Below are 5,000 nucleotides of genomic sequence, written 5' to 3' on the forward strand. Positions count from 1 at the left end.
TCTCACAAACTCTCCCCACGCTCCAAGCATCTCTTTGTATATGTCAGTCACCCCTTCAATCATCCCTTTTTTTAGTTCCATGAACACTCCGCTCTCTCCACATCCTCCACATTTATTTATTGCTTCTCTTAAAAATACCTTCCACACATGATCTCTGTTATCCTTTAAATATCTCACCATCATTTTCACCCTTAGTGCTTTCTTTTTCCCCTCTAAATTGACAAGTTTCAGTCCCCCGTTCTCATACTCATTTTCTAACACTTCTCTTGCTATCCTAACTCCCTTCCCATCCCACAAATAATTGCTTATGATTCTTTCTATTTCTTTCAACACTTTCACAGGCACATCCATCACATTCATCACATACACCATCTTGCTCATTATTAGTGCATTTACCACTATTACCTTCCCTTTTAATTTCAGCTTTCTCTGCTTCCAATACCCCAATGTTTTCTTTATGTTGTTTATCAGTACTTCATACTGCCTATCTCTCCCTTCCTCTCCCTCAATCCCTAAGTTCACTCCCAGAACCTTCATGTACCCTTTGTTTTCCTTCAATCCTTTCACTCCCTCCCCTCCTCTGCTTTCCCCTATATACATTATTTCAGATTTTTCTATATTTACTTTAGCTCCTGATGCCCTCCCATACAGTTCTACACTTTGTAATACCTGTACTACACTTTCCTTGTCCCTCACTGTCACTGTTGTATCATCCGCATATTGATATAGTGTGCTCACCTGTCCGCCCGGTAGTTCTATGCCCTTAATCCTCCTATTCTGCAGTATGAGTACCGCTAACGGCTCTGCTGACAAGGAGTACAGCAGAGCCGATAGCGGACATCCCTGCCTCACTGACCTTTCTAATCTAACTTCACCTGTGACTATCCCATTGACTTTAATCTTACTGCCTGCTCTTTCATACATTCGCCTAACCCATCCTATCAACCTTCCTCCAAATCCCATCTTCTCTAACACTTTATACAAATAACTGTGATCTACTCTATCAAAAGCTTTGTTAAGATCTAAACTAACTACTGCCCCTCCATTGTTCTCCTTCATGTGTGTTATTGTGTCTCTAATACTACTTATTGTGTCGGCTATGTCTCTCCCTGGTATGCTATACGCTTGTGTGCTTCCCACCACCGTCCCTATTACTTCCTTCATTCTGTTTGCTAACACCTTTGCTAATACCTTATAATCCCCATTTAACATTGTGAGTGGCCTGTAATTTTCTAATTTGTCCCTACTCCCTTTTTTATATATTATGCTCACATTTCTCCCTTCTCTTCTACCCATCTATATAACCTTGTCCCATCAGCCACGTTTGTACCTGGCCACATCCTTCTTTTAATGGGAGATACTGCAGAGACCCCCCATAGTTGTAGTTTTGCCAATATCTCCCTGTCCTCGATGTAAAAAGGTAAATTCATAAATGACACCACCAGCTCGTCATTCACCAGTTCTCTTGCGTGCACCCGAGTCTCCCCAATCTTGAATCCTTCCATGAGTCTGTCTTTCCCCTTAGGGTGGCTCATGGTCATCTCATATTTTTTATCAGTGATCTGTCTGCACGCCAGCAGCCCCCCGCACAACTCACGCACACACCTCATCAGCTCCATAGCTGTGTCTTCTCCCTCTCCTTCCATCTCTACCATCACTGTCTGCTCCCTGTCATATCTCTCATTGTTTGTGCAGCTCTTGCTCTGCGTCAGCTCAGTTTCTCTCCCGCTGTCACCTCCGTGGGTGACAGCGTTAACACTCACCCGCTCCGTGCTGGTCTCCGCCATGGTCTCGGATGCCCTTCCACACAGGCTCCGTTACCCCCGCACAGTGCGTCACTGCCGCGGGGGGACACACATACACTAAACAAGACAATCACAACGCTAACGTCCGGTTGGATTAACACATAAGAAGTCGAAAAAAAGGGAGATGTAGAGAGAGAACAAGAAAAAAGCTGGGAAAAGAGAAAAAAAAAAGAAAAATAGTTCCTCTGTATCCACATGCGGTGGCTTACTTCCTGGTTCGTTGATGATGTCACTCCGTGGTGCGTTCAAGGGCGTTCAGGCTGGTGTGGCCGTAAGCGAAAGACTCAACCCACAATACCTTATTTATACATGTGAACCACCACCACCATCATCAAATCATGACAATTATCAATCATTTCCATCAGTAATAATGTCAGGGTTCCATATCCTTGTTTTCTTTGATGTTGAGTCTTTCCTGCTCTTTCCAAGATGTTTCTCCTTTAAAGCAGCAGCAACCGTTCCCTCTGCTGGTTGCAAAGCAAATTCGAAAAAGCTTACAGCACCTGGTATTCCCAGGCGGTCTCCCATCCAAGTACTAACCAAGCCCGACCCTGCTTAGCTTCCGAGATCAGACGAGATCGGGCGTGCTCAGGGTGGTATGGCCGTAAGCGAAAGACTCAACCCACAATACCTTATTTATAAATGTGAACCACCACCACCATCATCAAATCATGACAATTATCAATCATTTCCATCAGTAATAATGTCAGGGTTCCATATCCTTGTTTTCTTTGATGGTGAGTCTTTCCTGCTCTTTCCAAGATGTTTCTCCTTTAAAGCAGCAGCAACCGTTCCCTCTGCTGGTTGCAAAGCAAATTCGAAAAAGCTTACAGCACCTGGTATTCCCAGGCGGTCTCCCATCCAAGTACTAACCAAGCCCGACCCTGCTTAGCTTCCGAGATCAGACGAGATCGGGCGTGCTCAGTGTGGTATGGCGGTAAGCGAAAGACTCAACCCACAATACCTTATTTATACATGTGAACCACCACCACCATCATCAAATCATGACAATTATCAAGCATTTCCATCAGTAATAATGTCAGGGTTCCATATCCTTGTTTTCTTTGATGGTGAGTCTTTCCTGCTCTTTCCAAGATGTTTCTCCTTTAAAGCAGCAGCAACCGTTCCCTCAGCTGGTTGCAAAGCAAATTCGAAAAAGCTTACAGCACCTGGTATTCCCAGGCGGTCTCCCATCCAAGTACTAACCAAGCCCGACCCTGCTTAGCTTCCGAGATCAGACGAGATCGGGCGTGCTAAGGGTGGTATGGCCGTAAGCGAAAAACTCAACCCACAATACCTTATTTATACATGTGAACCACCACCACCATCATCAAATCATGACAATTATCAATCATTTCCATCAGTAATAATGTCAGGGTTCCATATCCTTGTTTTCTTTGATGTTGAGTCTTTCCTGCTCTTTCCAAGATGTTTCTCCTTTAAAGCAGCAGCAACCGTTCCCTCTGCTGGTTGCAAAGCAAATTCGAAAAAGCTTACAGCACCTGGTATTCCCAGGCTGTCTCCCATCCAAGTACTAACCAAGCCCGACCCTGCTTAGCTTCCGAGATCAGACGAGATCGGGCGTGCTCAGGGTGGTATGGCCGTAAGCGAAAGACTCAACCCACAATACCTTATTTATACATGTGAACCACCACCACCATCATCAAATCATGACAATTATCAATCATTTCCATCAGTAATAATGTCAGGGTTCCATATCCTTGTTTTCTTTGATGTTGAGTCTTTCCTGCTCTTTCCAAGATGTTTCTCCTTTAAAGCAGCAGCAACCGTTCCCTCTGCTGGTTGCAAAGCAAATTCGAAAAAGCTTACAGCACCTGGTATTCCCAGGCGGTCTCCCATCCAAGTACTAACCAAGCCCGACCCTGCTTAGCTTCCGAGATCAGACGAGATCGGGCGTGCTCAGGGTGGTATGGCCGTAAGCGAAAGACTCAACCCACAATACCTTATTTATACATGTGAACCACCACCACCATCATCAAATCATGACAATTATCAATCATTTCCATCAGTAATAATGTCAGGGTTCCATATCCTTGTTTTCTTTGATGTTGAGTCTTTCCTGCTCTTTCCAAGATGTTTCTCCTTTAAAGCAGCAGCAACCGTTCCCTCTGCTGGTTGCAAAGCAAATTCGAAAAAGCTTACAGCACCTGGTATTCCCAGGCAGTCTCCGATCCAAGTACTAACCAAGCCCGACCCTGCTTAGCTTCCGAGATCAGACGAGATCGGGCGTGCTCAGTGTGGTATGGCGGTAAGCGAAAGACTCAACCCACAATACCTTATTTATACATGTGAACCACCACCACCATCATCAAATCATGACAATTATCAAGCATTTCCATCAGTAATAATGTCAGGGTTCCATATCCTTGTTTTCTTTGATGGTGAGTCTTTCCTGCTCTTTCCAAGATGTTTCTCCTTTAAAGCAGCAGCAACCGTTCCCTCAGCTGGTTGCAAAGCAAATTCGAAAAAGCTTACAGCACCTGGTATTCCCAGGCGGTCTCCCATCCAAGTACTAACCAAGCCCGACCATGCTTAGCTTCCGAGATCAGACGAGATCGGGCGTGCTCAGGGTGGTATGGCCGTAAGCGAAAGACTCAACCCACAATACCTTATTTATACATGTGAACCACCACCACCATCATCAAATCATGACAATTATCAATCATTTCCATCAGTAATAATGTCAGGGTTCCATATCCTTGTTTTCTTTGATGGTGAGTCTTTCCTGCTCTTTCCAAGATGTTTCTCCTTTAAAGCAGCAGCAACCGTTCCCTCTGCTGTTTGCAAAGCAAATTCGAAAAAGCTTACAGCACCTGGTATTCCCAGGCGGTCTCCCATCCAAGTACTAACCAAGCCCGACCCTGCTTAGCTTCCAAGATCAGACGAGATCGGGCGTGCTCAGGGTGGTATGGCCGTAAGCGAAAGACTCAACCCACAATACCTTATTTATACATGTGAACCACCACCACCATCATCAAATCATAACAATTATCAATCATTTCCATCAGTAATAATGTCAGGGTTCCATATCCTTGTTTTCTTTGATGGTGAGTCTTTCCTGCTCTTTCCAAGATGTTTCTCCTTTAAAGCAGCAGCAACCGTTCCCTCTGCTGGTTGCAAAGCAAATTTGAAAAAGCTTACAGCACCTGGTATTCCCAGGCGGTCTCCCATCCA

General features: G+C 44.8%; 8 non-coding genes and 1 pseudogene across 8 annotated transcripts in view; all 9 read right to left on the reverse strand.

Moving 5' to 3' along the window:
• Positions 1-2,296: 2,296 nt before the first annotated feature.
• On the reverse strand, positions 2,297-2,415 carry LOC133007395 (5S ribosomal RNA). Its single transcript, XR_009679870.1, has one exon. It is a non-coding gene; the product is annotated as a 5S ribosomal RNA (ribosomal RNA).
• A 214-nt stretch (positions 2,416-2,629) lies between these two features.
• Positions 2,630-2,748, reverse strand: LOC133007266 (5S ribosomal RNA). The gene has a single exon (XR_009679749.1). It is a non-coding gene; the product is annotated as a 5S ribosomal RNA (ribosomal RNA).
• Positions 2,749-2,962: 214 nt separating this feature from the next.
• Positions 2,963-3,081, reverse strand: LOC133006021 (5S ribosomal RNA). The gene has a single exon (XR_009678578.1). It is a non-coding gene; the product is annotated as a 5S ribosomal RNA (ribosomal RNA).
• Positions 3,082-3,295: 214 nt separating this feature from the next.
• LOC133006990 (5S ribosomal RNA) lies at positions 3,296-3,414 on the reverse strand. Its single transcript, XR_009679490.1, has one exon. It is a non-coding gene; the product is annotated as a 5S ribosomal RNA (ribosomal RNA).
• A 214-nt stretch (positions 3,415-3,628) lies between these two features.
• LOC133007407 (5S ribosomal RNA) lies at positions 3,629-3,747 on the reverse strand. Its single transcript, XR_009679881.1, has one exon. It is a non-coding gene; the product is annotated as a 5S ribosomal RNA (ribosomal RNA).
• Positions 3,748-3,961: 214 nt separating this feature from the next.
• On the reverse strand, positions 3,962-4,080 carry LOC133007723 (5S ribosomal RNA; annotated as a pseudogene).
• A 214-nt stretch (positions 4,081-4,294) lies between these two features.
• On the reverse strand, positions 4,295-4,413 carry LOC133006490 (5S ribosomal RNA). The gene has a single exon (XR_009679017.1). It is a non-coding gene; the product is annotated as a 5S ribosomal RNA (ribosomal RNA).
• Positions 4,414-4,627: 214 nt separating this feature from the next.
• On the reverse strand, positions 4,628-4,746 carry LOC133006280 (5S ribosomal RNA). The gene has a single exon (XR_009678820.1). It is a non-coding gene; the product is annotated as a 5S ribosomal RNA (ribosomal RNA).
• Positions 4,747-4,960: 214 nt separating this feature from the next.
• The window catches only part of LOC133007418 (5S ribosomal RNA), a 119-nt gene continuing 79 nt past the window's right edge, over positions 4,961-5,000 (reverse strand). Inside the window, exon 1 of the ribosomal RNA XR_009679892.1 lies at positions 4,961-5,000. This exon is cut by the window's right edge and continues 79 nt beyond it. This is a non-coding gene — a ribosomal RNA (5S ribosomal RNA).

Source organism: Limanda limanda, chromosome 7 (assembly GCF_963576545.1).
Source record: "Limanda limanda chromosome 7, fLimLim1.1, whole genome shotgun sequence".
In the NCBI taxonomy this organism is placed as follows: domain Eukaryota; kingdom Metazoa; phylum Chordata; class Actinopteri; order Pleuronectiformes; family Pleuronectidae; genus Limanda; species Limanda limanda.